Here is a 14,460-nt window from a genome sequence, read left to right on the forward strand (position 1 = left end):
TTTCGAAGTCAAGTGTGAAGCCGACCCACTGTTGTTCTCAGGGTGGACTGATTAGCACCTCCTTGTCAGGAGATGGCGGTCAGTTCCCAGCGGTGCTTATTTCACTGGCGGGTCACGGCTCTCACTGGTACTGTCTAGTACTGAATTCACTGGCTTAAACACTGTTCATAACTGTTCAACACTGGTTCCACTTCTTTCCGAAACGAAATGTCACTTTTTGATTATGTTGATATCCCGGTGGTGAGGATGGGCCGGGGAGAGGGACGTGGGGAACTCATGGAGGAGGGAGTTACAGGTAGGCAAAGAATGACATGAGGATAGGTTGTAAAGAAATGTCGGTGCTACTATAGTACCTGAGTATGTTTGTTGGTTGGAATGATGAGGAACAATCTGAACAGAAAACAAATGAATACAGGAATTGAACACAAAAAATTTAGGAATTGTCGAGTAATATCAAAATATTCGGAACTCAGTTAATTCGTATTTTCAGTAATTCGAGTGACGCAGAGTCTCTTTTGTCAAATCAATGAGGGTGTAGTGCTGTTTGTGGTCCACCGAATTTATGAAAATACAAATTAACCGAGTTCCGAATATTTTGACATTATTCGACACTTTCTCAATCTTTTTGTTCAATTATTCGTTCGTTTTCTGTTCAGATTGTTCCTCATTATTCCAACCAACAAACATACTCAGTTACCATGCCTTGACTGCCACACAAAATAATCTTATTTATAATTACTGTGCAAACAAATATTTTTTAAGTGCACAAACAGTAATAATAAAGTAAATAATACAGTAATAAATAACTGTAAGACTTACTGCACATTGTGAGGTGAACTGATAATATGTGGATGATATTCAGAAAGTGTAATAGTATTGAGGATCAGGTCTGGGGTCCACTGCTCTCATCAAGAAGATTAATCCCCAACCTACCTAACTCAGGAGACTTTTCCTTTGTTCTATGTATTTCTCCCTTGTTTTGTTGTGTTAGTTGGCAGAAGAGGGACCTATAGTGTGTTTTATCCCATCTGAGAAGAGATACGTAATTTGTGTATTATTGCGGGTAAAAATAAGTATATATTAAATGCGTCCTCCGAAAGCGTCAATTTGCCACCAGAGTTTAACAGTTAATTCTTGTATAATATTTCTGATAAACTTCCTACATGTTTATGTTTGATATAATTAATGTATGAATCTTTATATAATTTAGCTAAATGTCTTTCTCGTCAGAAATGGTCATTATGAATAAACTCATTTAGAAATACATCATTACTTTAGGAGGAAATCGGACAGATTTGCAACAGCCAATCAGGTGTAACTCTTGAGGAGGGGGCGGGGCATCTCTTCTCATCTGATAAAAAATGCACTATAGTCAAATCAGCTCCAAAATTTCATCTTATATTTCTCCAATGAGGGTTTTTACTTCATTTACCAGTGTGGCCGTTACACTTATGGAATATCATCTACGATCTCACCTCTCATTATTTATTACTGCATTATTTACTTTATTATTGTAAGTACATTTTATAACTATTTATATTTGCATAATAATTATAAATATAATATTGTATATGACAGCCAAGGCAACTTTTTGAATCACTCAGTTATTTCATATTCATTCCAAATTCAAATCGTTCAATTAATTTTTTGAGAAACATACGAATTAAGCCGAAGTATGAATTACAGCGATCCTATTCAATGAAAGTCCAAAAATTCATCATTTAAAATATTCTAAGTCCAAAAATTATTATAAGTCCAAAAATTAATCGTTAAGAATATTGTAAGTCCTAAAATTCATCATTTAAAATATTCTAAGTCCAAAAATTCATCGTTAAAAATATTCTAAGTCCTAAAATACATCATTTAAAATATTCTAAGTCCAAAAATTATTATAAGTCCAAAAATTCATCATTTAAAATATTTAAGTCTAAACATTCATCATTTAAAATATTCCAAGTCCAAAAATTCATCGTTTAAAGTATTCTAAGTCCAAAATTTATTCTAAGTCCAAAAATTCATTGTTTAAAAATATTCTAAGTCCAAAAATGGCCAAAATTATTCCTGGGCATATTTTGAGTAAAAAATTTTTGTGTGGTTTTAGAGGTAAAACATTTGTGCCATTCTTACGAGCTCCAGCTTGGCATCTGTGTATTATAAGGCATAACGGACTACCTGGACGTGGGGAGAGTAACTCACTGGGCCCCTACTGAGTTACTCTTCCCACGGCCAGGTAGTCCGTTATGCTTGTATTTTTTTATATTATTGGTGAATGATAATTTGAAGGCCTTCCTCCGGAGACCCTTCCGATTATCTTTTACCAAATTTTTTCAACGTTATTCCTGGCAATGGCTAACTCAAAAGTAAAAAAAAAAAAAAAGGCCATTTTTCACTCAAATTTCGCAATTTTTAGCCATTTTTTCATAAAAAATGCTAATTTTTTTCACATTTTCAGCTATTTTTCTGTATTTTTAGCTATTTTTTTCAGGTTTAGGTTATTTTAGTTATTTTTTTTATTTATATATTTTATTTATATATATTTTTTATTTATATATATTTTATTTATTTATATATTTTTTATTTATATATATATATTTTTTTATTTTTAAATACAATATATACAATATATATATATATATACAATATATATTGTTTATTTTTCAAGTTTATATATTTTTCATTTGTATATAATGAATTAAGATTTTTTTCAAGTATTTCATTAAATTATTTTGCTTCAAAATCTGAAGCTGAACTTAGTCAATTTTCTGTAAAAGTTGAAAATGCTGGAAAAGGTTAATAAAGACGTAATGACATTTAGACATTTATTAATGGAAACTTAATGGCTCTATAAATTTGCAGGCCAGGGCAGCAAGCACAGAGAGCAAACCCGTCTAGAACAGCAGCATGCAGAGCAGAACCGTCGGGGAGGCGTTAAGGGCAACAACGTATGCAAACCAGAGCAATCAGAAGCCGGTAATTAAAGAGCAACCTTTACACACAAACAAACCGTCAGGAACGTATCAAGCAGCACAAACAGAAACCCGTCCAGGGCAGCAGCCAGCAAGCAAGTACAGGGAAGTCCAAGGCAGTAGCCAGTAAGCACAGTCTAGGGCAGCACGGCACTCCAGTGTTCAGAACAACATTTCTGTACAAAATAAAATGTAAAATTAATATTCAAATTTTTTAACCATAAAAATGTTTTAAATATAGTAATGACAAAATGAACTGTAGTGTTTTAGACAAAATTCCTTAACACTTGACAGAACCAAATTTATAAACTCAATAGAAAAATAAGAATTTTTGTTAATTTAAATTTTTCACCAAATGATCCTTGAGAACAAGTGTCTAGGGAATATTATCAGTAACTGTACAGCAACTTAACCTAAGTGTACAAGTTATGGTTCATATTAACTAAACTATAAAAACCAAAATCCTTTCATTACAAAACTTACCCACAAGTGAGTTTAGTTTAACCATAATAGTTATTGATGCTTAACTACAATATTTCCTGTATCTTTGGTTCATAGTTTTGTTAATATATTTTAAATGTTTTCTTTCAATGACTTGACCCAGAACTTATTGATTTGTGATGAATATTTTTACTTTACGTCAATGAATTCCTCGAGTGGGTCAGTCACAGGTCTGGTACAGTATTACAAGTGAATGTTGCTAAGAGTACTTTATTATTTACTAAACATATTCATCTTGTAGGTAACTTTATGTACTTTACTGAATTAAAGTCAAGCATAAACATGACCAATAATTATTTCTGGTGTTATAAATTTGATGTATTAAACGATTGGTTGAGAAGTTATAAGTAGTTACGGCCAGAGGCCAGTTTTGGGGCTTTTAACTTAGGTCAATTGTTATAATATTCCTGTCATCAATAAAGGATCATAGGTACAGTCAGGATCAAAAGTGTTGAACACATGGCAATATCTGTCATCTACTCGAGTTATATGTTTGGGATATACTGTACTAATAACACAACAGTACTATCATTTTATGCCTGAACCACAAAATAGGACTAAACTACTTAATACAAAAGATCTTCGGTACTTACATGCCAAATACTGTCAAGTGTTCAGCACTTTTGACCAAGACTGTACATCAATTCTAGCCCCATAATCCCCTTTCAATATTCTCGACCCTTTACACATTTTCTCTTATATATAAATTTAAGTATAATTTCTCCATTACTTTCTATTTTGTCTTGAAATTTATAGCACCAAGAAATCTAGTATGGTCATTGAATATCCCAGAGCAATTTGTTTGCCTTTGGTTTTAAGGATAAACTGGCAGAGAAATTCCAATCCGAGAGTTGGAAAAGTTCATTTTGACACAGGCCGATAAAGTAAACTTAACTCCCCTCAAGTGATCATTCCGAGGCTATTTTATATATAATATCTTGTTTTTTGTGTATTTTTACATCAACTGAACTTGTTATATTCTTTACCTGAGGTAGAGAGGAGGGGTGGATGGCTGGGTCTGGGCTGTATCACCTGCTTCCTTTAGTTATGTTGTGAATCACTTGCCATCCTGATATTGGAGGAGAGAAGCCTGGTACAGCAGTACAAGTGAGGCAAGAGGTGTGGTACAGCAGAGTGCACACCTCTCCTTGACAAGGTCCAGAACCTACTGGAAGTAAAGTCACAAGTTATTACCTATAAAAAGTTTCAAGTAAAATATTTTCACAATACTAATTTATCCTAATACAGTATTGTATAACATGACCCTAAAATGAAGGTTTTATCCTCTATGGAAGTACCACATTAATCCACTTAATCTAGTACAGTGATCCCTCGGTTAACGAATTACCTTCCATAGGATTCTTAACTTCGGTTCACGAACATTCCCTCGATTAATGAAGTCCTTACGAGCGCCCCTCAACATGTTTTCGCTTGCACACTAGCTATCGTATTAATCCGCCAATACAGTAATCGGTTCTAGGGCTTAAATTCCTTACTATTTTAGTAAATATCAAGAAGTTTGTACTATTCAATAATTTCAAAAGTCTTGTATTAAAATGGTGCCATGGGGTGACTTCTCTTCCACCCTAATGCCTTCTCTTCTCCCTTCTCCTCCACCCCCATCATCATCATCCAGGAGCCTTCTACATACACACCTCAAAGTAAGTGTACTACCTTTTTTGTTGACTTTAGGCAATTTTCCGTGAGCTGGAACCAATTACCCAAAAACCCATTGAAACAATGGTTTCGGCTAACGAGCAACGTTCTAGAACGAATTGTGCTCGTTAACCGAGGGACCACTGTACAGTAATTGAAGAACAACACATTAGTAATGCACCATTAATAACCAGATTCAAAACTCCCAATAATCTGCTGCCAGAGTTAATGCTATAATTTAGGGCAATTTTATCATGCAGGTAAAACAGTTAAGTCACTATATATAGTCTCACCACCAAAGCCAGACTATAAACAAAGTATCGGCCAAATACAGTATTTAAATAAAACAAACTTGCCGTTAGTATGTTCATCAATGTTAAATAACCCGGCCCTCGCCTAGTGTTGGTAAACCAGCCAAGGTGCCCGGGAAAGTCCTTACTATTGATGTGAAAATGAAAGCAATAAGAGTCGGGTCAGAGCAGCATCGGGACAACAGATAAACCAGACCAAGACCAGAAAATATTATCTTGCGGTGTTACTAAATTAATATTTATTTATTATCGAAGTTAAAGTCTCCTCGTGACGGCCATTTTTGTTGTATTATCCTCAAGTGGTCTTCATCAGCTTAATGTTTACTTGTACAGAGATGGTGGTGTTAAAGACTAGCATTTCTAAGCAACAGCGACTTTCTAATATTTAAGACTTATTTTGGAACATTTATTCATTATTTACTCATTCTTTAATAAAATGGGATTTAAATCATGGTATTTATCATTTTGACTAATTTTGTTATAAAAACTCCTCTCCAGCCTCAACAACCTATGTCGTTCATTCTAAGAGTTATGATACTGTAGCAGGTCGTTCTTGGTTCTGATTTGGGTAATGTTGGTCAACAAAATATCTAATGTACTTTACCGATGTTACAGTATATAAAACAATCTTATCAGTGACAGTCTTTACCAGATTATTTTTCTCTTCACATTAAACAAAAGCTACTTTGTCTGGCCTGTTAATATATCCATTACCTTACAATGAAGTGCTATAGACAGACTTCCACAGAGGACACTGCCATGTTATCCAATAAAACATTATGATCAGCGGCCAAGTGTAAACTTCCCATAATAAGTGAACAGATTACAGTAACTGGTTTCCGTAATTACTGTATTTTGCCGATAATAAAAATGATCGAGTAATTTATTAACCCAAAACAGCAAAATGGCATCAACTAATACTTTGTTTACAGACACTGATTATTCAGCAAAATATTGATATTATCTGTAGCGGATATCAATTCATTGGTGCATCCCAAGTATTGTTCAGTGCAAATACTCTATTGATATTTACACTTAGAAGAGTTAACTAGACAATGCAGTCCATGGGTTACAATTATGTTCTTTGTCAAGAGTTTAGAGTAGAAAACACAATGAGAGATGACCTGTACTGTACCTAACCTGACTTGTGTCTCTGGTGCATCATGAGTCAGGTTACCAGAAGAACTCTTGTGGTCATCATCCTGGAATGAATAATTATTACTTAAAACTTAATTTAAGTATTTCCAGGAACAATATCTTAGTATATTAAGGAACACCTGTGAACTAGTTTACTGAGTACATGAAGCATTACACAGCACAACTTAAGCACCAGATATGAAAGGTGGAGAAAAACGTAAAGTAACACAGCCTTATTTTTACCATAGGTCTAACAGTAGTGATATAAACATTGATAAATAAGCTTTGATACAGTGTACAGTATTATGTAGTCATCTCCCTGATTATACTGTTAACTGCCCCCTTCAATGTTTCATACAACTGTACAGTACTAGATTATTGATGACCACTATGCAAGGTATCTGTTAGTGAAGAAAAGGTTTATTAAGAACTGTTGGTATGAGTAAGGCAGAGTAACAACACTTTCTCCATCAACTTATTTTAAGAATGTGGCAACATTAAAAAAAAGTAACTCAAAATAATCAAAACCAAGTTAAAATTTGAAGAAACTAACATTTACAATTATGTGTTAGACTAATCCAAGGACTGTGTACAAACATCAACAAGCCATCAACCCAGAACATTAATTTACAATTCTTTACAACTACATAAAGTTTCTTGTACAGTTTAATAAATAACTAGTTAAAAAAACTTTAAATTCCACCATCTATAACAGGTAATCCACATTCTTCACCTGGTATAAAGTTTATATAGAATACAAGTATAGTATTTCCCTGCTAACCTGACCTATAAGCCACGCCCCTCTTCTATCCTTATAGCTCATTGGTTCCCGAGCATTTTACCTCCCCGGACTGTGTATACAAGCCTGTATTTATATCAACCTTTTATAATAAATATTTAACATTTTCTAACATCCTCTGAAGAGCTAACGACTTGAGATCATTTACATTATAATAGTCCAGATAGTTATTATTTTATATATTAAGAGGTCTGTTTACCTATTGTCAACAGTTTGGATTTTCTATTTACCAATCAGCTGTTAGTATAGAAGAGGGGCAGGGCCTACGGGCCAGGTTAGTGTAGCAATAGTAGTTACCTGTATTAAGTATGGTTAATATATTAATTACAGTTAACTGTATTAAGTATAATTACCTGTATTAAGTATAGTTACCTGTATTAACTGAACTGGGAACAACATATTGGACAAACTGAGAACTATAGATGCAGGCAAGTCAATAATGCCAAGGCTGACGGCAGTTATTTAACTTAAGAGGGATCCAGTTACTGTCAGGACCTTAGAGCCAGCCAAGTGAAGGTACTTGAAGGAATATGAATATAAATGACAATTAAACTAAAGGTAAGAGACTTAATCTTTGTTGGATGTATTATAGATCACAGAACTGCAGTTTATTAAGCCAGGTCAGTTTACAGGCATCAATACTCAACACAGCAAATGGGTGACTCACTGGAGGAATGAAATCACCGAGAAACAGAAATGCAAACGCTGTTGAATATAGCCAGTTAAGTAAACTATTGGAGTGATAAAATATACTGTATACTGCAGATCAAACCCACTGACTCATGAATACAGAGACCATTCAGATTGTAGAAAGACTGAGTAAGATTGCCAGTCTGATTCCAAATGAGGTCAAGGCAAAGTCCCAAAAGCTTTCTAAGCGTGGGCACATCAGACCCATGACAAGATCGTAGTTACTCGGATCAGGGCAAGACCAGAGGCATCAAATAGTGTTCACCAGAGGCTGCAAACCTCCATGTGTTTGAGGAGTAACAACACAGTATTGTTCTCAGTCAAGTATTAAAACAAATCATCAAAACTAAAGGTACATAGAGCCCTGATGGGGAGCTTCCAGTGTTAAAGACTTAGGCAGTGAGCTCCCTAAATCTTGTTGTATAGAAGCATAAACAAGCAAGACGTCTCCCAATGACTTGAAAATGGCATTTGTAAGTCCTATATTGAAACATAACGTATGAATGAATAATTACAGTGCTGTATAGACCAATGAGTGACCGGCATATTGTGTAAAGGATAGCCAATTGGTTTATGCCATTGTCCAGCTTATAGGCAGGCACGGGGGGTGACTCGAGACAAGTTTATATACCTGTAATAGGGCATTACTTAGTCTAGAGTTCATAACTAGCAGAAGCCCGCCCCACTACAGGTCACAACATATGGTTAATGACAAGCCCAGAAATCTTTGGGCAATTTGTTTTTATCGAGTCGTTTACTGTTGGAATTTTGTGACTACAGTACTGTACTTGCCAACAGTAACAGCCAGCACTTGCCAATAGTGTAACAGAGCCAGTACATGCCATGTCCAGATGCAATCGACCACACCTTGACCCCAGCTGCAAAGTTAATGCAGCAGACTTGACATTTTACTATAGAACACACCGTCATTTTTCGTTAACCACCCATCACCTTTTAACGAGCTTCTCTTACCATTTAATAGATCGAGAAACTAATGTATACTTTAATTTAGCGGCATTCCAAAATTAAACACGATATCCACGATTTATTTGTGGTAGTGTATTTTAATTTGATGTTATGGTGACAACGTCGCTCTCGTTCGTAAAATACTAAAAAGAACACCAAACAAACCTTTGAAAACCAGACCTAATGTTTCCTACCTTGAGAAAATGTTAGGAATCGCTTAATTTATAAATCCCTCATCATACCACCTAATAAACACCAAAAACGTGAATAAGATAAACTTTTACCTTTGGATTTTTAGAAGTGCAAACGTTAGGTTAGGTTTTATAAGAGCTGTTTGGTGTAATTTATAGTATTTTACCCCACATTTCCCTCTACTTTAAAGCCCTGCCCACTTTAAACAAACAAATATTGCTAGTAATCTCCCCTACATCGTTGGGGTGGGAATAAAAGAAGTGATTCGCCTCAAAGATAAATTAAGAATCTTCCAAATCAAGAAAACTAGAGAAAAAAATACATGGAAAAAGGTGATTGGTAGTTAACGAAAATGCATCTAATAAACTTACCTCAATAAATAAGGTGCTGTACTATCCACGCTGACGACCACTGATGCACCAAACTGGCCTTTAATACAACAACAACTGGATCCATCATCTGTAAAGAAAAGATAACTAATATCAGTACATTGGCTGTCCTCAGGTTTTGGTAAGAGAATTTTTTTTTTTTTTTTACTTATTCAGTTTTTACTCAAATCTGACCTTTATTTCATTAGCAAATTATCGGTTTCTGCAAAAAATGAACATTAATTTTTAACAAACTGCCGATTTGCACAAAAAATTAAGTCAAATTTGAGTAAAACGCCAAAAATACACAAACCAAAGGATCCAACCCACCCACCTACCTACCCTAACCAAGTGACTAAGACCTCGGGTGAACATGGCGGGAACCTATGGACAGCCAAAGTTCCAGTGTTACCGTAAATCTTACGAGTAACAAATACTTTTAAGGTAAATCCTGTAACATACAAGACCAAGACAGTCACGTGGGTATGAACACCGCCACTATGAACACCGCCACTATGAACACCGTCACTATGAACACCGTCACTATGAACACCGCCACTATGAACTGGACAAAACTTAATCGTATTTCATTAATTTAAATAAAATCATCGAGCCAAAATTTTTAAGTATTCTTTAAGGTAACTTGTCAATGTGAGAGTTAATGACCATTAACCTATGCTTGTTCACTAGTGCTCCTTGTACCATTTAAGTATTTCCTTTTAAAATAAATCAGTACAAATAAATAACCTTAATATATCGTCCTTTACACAAGTATAAATTTAACCAATTAAATACATTAAAAATAAAACTTACTATCAAACGTAGTTGCATCCCACCTGCGACGCCTTCCCTAGCAACCAAATGAGCGGCGTCACCAGATGCTACCGTATCCTAGCAACCGAGCCAAAGACCGGTTACTTCTCGGGTTTTCCCAACATGACTCATAGATGACTCACGGCTGCTGGGTATATAAGCTCTGTCTCTCCATTGAGATTCATTCTGGCCTCACTTCTACAACACGCAACACCCCCTCCTCCGCCGCTGCCTGGCGGCCCTCACCTCTCCTCCGCCTGCCTGGCGGTCCTAGCTCCTGCCAGCGAGCATGGCAACCCACCAGCTGTCCTCTGAGCTTCCTCACCAACCAGCTTTCTCATTCTGGCCATTCTTCTTGAACACGCAACACCTACTCCAGCAAGCTCCTCGCTGTCCAGCTTTCATTCAACCAGGAGGCCAGCAACAGGCAACATCTTCTCTAACGAAGCTCCTGCACATCTACCTCCTTCAACACGCTACTCACCGAACGTCTCCACTGAGCAGCTCCTCACCACACGGCACCTCCAGCACCAGACTGTCTATCATATAACTTGTATTATACAAGAAAACCACCTTAGAGTTTCCATCCATCCTGAGTGCTAGACAACATTATACCACGAACTCCTACAAATGGTGACTCCCGGAGATTAGCACTCACACAGGATGGAGGAGACACTGATCACGCTCCCAGTCTTCAAGCAGCATAGAAGAATGGCTTATCCACACAGAAGCAGCTCTGCTACTCTAAGCAGACACCAGCTCCTCTTCCTGCCCCAAGCACCACATCCTGACGACCCCAGCACACCTGTCCTGCCTCAGACGCCGACCCCGGCCCAGCAGTAACCCGTGCCACCCGTGACGCGGCCTCTGTTCCTGAGTGCGGACCCACACACACACCCCTCTTTTCTCCCTCAGGTACTCCCTGCTAATGTCCTGCACCCTGCTGCTGTCGTGGACCCAGCTGCTGTCACGAGCCCTAATCCGCTTCTGCTGACGCAGCCCCTGCTCCTGACCCAGGCCCACACACACCCCAGCAGGCGCATCTGACGACTCAGTACCTGCCGTGAGGGAAGCACACAACATCCATCGCCTCCACACACCCTTTTTTCTCCCTCAGGTACTCCCTGCTAATGTCCTGCACCCTGCTGCTGTCGTGGACCCAGCTGCTGTCACGAGCCCTAATCCGCTTCTGCTGACGCAGCCCCTGCTCTTGACCCAGGCCCACACACACACCCCAGCAGGCGCATCTGACGACCCTGTACCTGTCGTGAGGGAAGCACAACATTCATCGCCTCCACACACCCTTTTTCTCCCTTCTCCCACAGATAGTGTGTATATTGACAGTTGTAATCAGCGACCAGGCTCATTCACGCCATCGCCGTTGTCTCACATGAGGCATGCACCGCCCGGTCTGCCTCACATGTGCTAAGCAACTCTACAGACAACAAGTCTCCTACACCGCCTGGAGGGAAGGGGGAGTATTGTAGTGGACGTCTCCCCTACAAACTGCGTAGCTGCATCCCACCTGCGACGCCTTCCCTAGCAACCAAACGAGCGGCGTCACCAGATGCTACCGTATCCTAGCAACCGAGCCAAAGACCGGTTACTTCTCAGGTTTTCCCAACATGACTCATAGATGACTCACGGCTGCTGGGTATATAAGCTCTGTCTCTCCATTGAGATTCATTCTGGCCTCACTTCTACAACACGCAACACCCCCTCCTCCGCCGCTGCCTGGCGGCCCTCGCCTCTCCTCCGCCTGCCTGGCGGTCCTAGCTCCCGCCAGCGAGCATGGCAACCCACCAGCTGTCCTTCTCTGAGCTTCCTCACCAACCAGCTTTCTCATTCTGGCCATTCTTCTTGAACACGCAACACCTACTCCAGCAAGCTCCTCGCTGTCCAGCTTTCATTCAACCAGGAGGCCAGCAACAGGCAACATCTTCTCTAACGAAGCTCCTGCACATCTACCTCCTTCAACACGCTACTCACCGAACGTCTCCACTGAGCAGCTCCTCACCACACGGCACCTCCAGCACCAGACTGTCTATCATATAACTTGTATTATACAAGAAAACCACCTTAGAGTTTCCATCCATCCTGAGTGCTAGACAACATTATACCACGAATTCCTACAAGACGACCGACAGCACCTCCCGCCTCTGTGTCTGTATTGAAACTGAGGCATCGCCACTTCAATCGTCTCCGTCTACTATTCTTCCCGCCAAAAACCTTATCCGAATAAGGTAATCTTAAAAATATATCCAACCTTAATAGAACATACAACATTTAATAAAAAATTTAGGTTAAATGAATTAATATCGTAATAAAGAAAAGAAACAATAAGAAAACCTCTACGGAAAAATAAACAGAAATAATAATAATACTGTACATTACTCTAAATTGTTCAGCTTCAGATAAACTTGTGTAGGACGGAAAAGTTACCGTCTATATCGATAAAAAAATGTGATATTTTACATCATCCTAACAGCGCCATCTGTTGAGCTGACCCGTTACTATACGAGAAACGCTTTAAATATGGTATTACTCATTATCACGTTTGTTTTGAATTTGAGTTTCACCCGTAAGATGATGTAAACAAACCATAGTATTTGTGAAAAGCCATAGTATATGTAAATAAACCACAGTATAAGTAAACAACCCATAGTATATGTAAACAGAGCAAACGACGCACAGTGCTCACTACCTGCCATCTATTGAGCTGATCCAGCAGTTGTAAGAGCTAATGACCACAGCGATTCGTTTAGATTCCTGTCTTTCGTATATAGTCTTTGGTGTGTTGACCAATCGGAGCTGCTCACATTACTGATTTACTTAATTATATCATAATACTTTAATATGACAAGCACATTTACTTTATTCTGATAATAATATAATACTTTTAACTAAACCTTTAACTCAGAGAACTTTTCGTGGGAAAATATAAACGAAATACTTCCCAACTACAATAATGGTAGTTACCGCACCTTACTGGGTGGTTACCGCTGATTATATATATATATATATATATATATATATATATATATATATATATATATATATATATATATATATATATATATATATATATATATATATATATATATATATATATATATATATATATACAATTAATACTTATACTTGGTCAATTGAACCCCAGAGGGTCCACGTTAAGTGAACAACAAGGCTATATGGGATTAATTCAGTAGAAACCGGCCCGACCCCCAAATTCCCACTTTTTGAAAGCACATACCTATGTTGTAGTAAAATAACATCTTAATTTTATGATGGTACATGCACACAATTAATACTTAAGAAATACAGTCGCCAAGTTAATGTCCATTCAAATAATGGACTCAACTCCTCCTCTCACACTACTGCCGGCTCTTCCTCTCAGAGAATTTTTGGGAAAACCACTAAATTTTAATAAATAATACCTCAAACTAAAGTTAGGATAATACAATTGACATTGCTGGATTCCTTGTAAGACCAGGAATATTTTGAATATAAATGTCATATATTTTGCACGAAAGATAACATAGTTACCTAGAGAAAAATTTTTATCTAAAATTTGTATGTTTAATACAAAATATATGATGTTTATATTCAAAATGATCACCAAATTATAAGAATTCCAGCAATGTAAATTATATTCTGACCGGGTAATTTGTATGAATTTTATGAGCTAAAACAAATATCTTCAGTTAATAAAAAAAAAAATAATCTTCACGACACTATCTATCAATCAAAGTACCCCACCTTGCCTCCTCCCCTCTTCCAACCGCGCGGTCAGTCCCAACCCTCCCCCCACCCCCCACCAATCCTCCCTTCCAGAGTTTTTAACATTTAGTATTAAATAATACCTCAGATTAAAGTTAGGATAATATAATTGACATTGCTGGATTCCTTGTAAGACCAGGAATATTTTGAATATAAATGTCATATATTTTGCACAAAAGATAACATAGTTAATTTGAGAAAAATTTTTATCTAAAATTTGTATGTGTAATGCAATATATATGATGTTTATATTCAAAATGATCATCAAATTATAAGAATTC

At 37.2% G+C, this 14,460-nt stretch overlaps 1 long non-coding RNA gene across 4 annotated transcripts; it reads right to left on the reverse strand.

The window, feature by feature from the left end:
* Positions 1–3,043: 3,043 nt before the first annotated feature.
* LOC121855021 lies at positions 3,044–10,447 on the reverse strand. Of its 4 annotated transcripts, none has more exons than XR_006086683.1 (4): positions 9,590–10,447; positions 6,575–6,636; positions 4,454–4,632; positions 3,044–3,142 (listed from the first exon to the last, which is right to left on the reverse strand). It is a non-coding gene; the product is annotated as an uncharacterized LOC121855021 (long non-coding RNA). The 4 variants fall into 4 exon arrangements; XR_006086682.1 differs by having other exon boundaries at positions 4,454–4,635; XR_006086684.1 differs by having other exon boundaries at positions 6,570–6,636.
* Positions 10,448–14,460: the final 4,013 nt, after the last annotated feature.

This window comes from Homarus americanus, unplaced genomic scaffold (assembly GCF_018991925.1).
Source record: "Homarus americanus isolate GMGI-L3 unplaced genomic scaffold, GMGI_Hamer_2.0 scaffold49477, whole genome shotgun sequence".
Lineage (NCBI taxonomy): Eukaryota > Metazoa > Arthropoda > Malacostraca > Decapoda > Nephropidae > Homarus > Homarus americanus.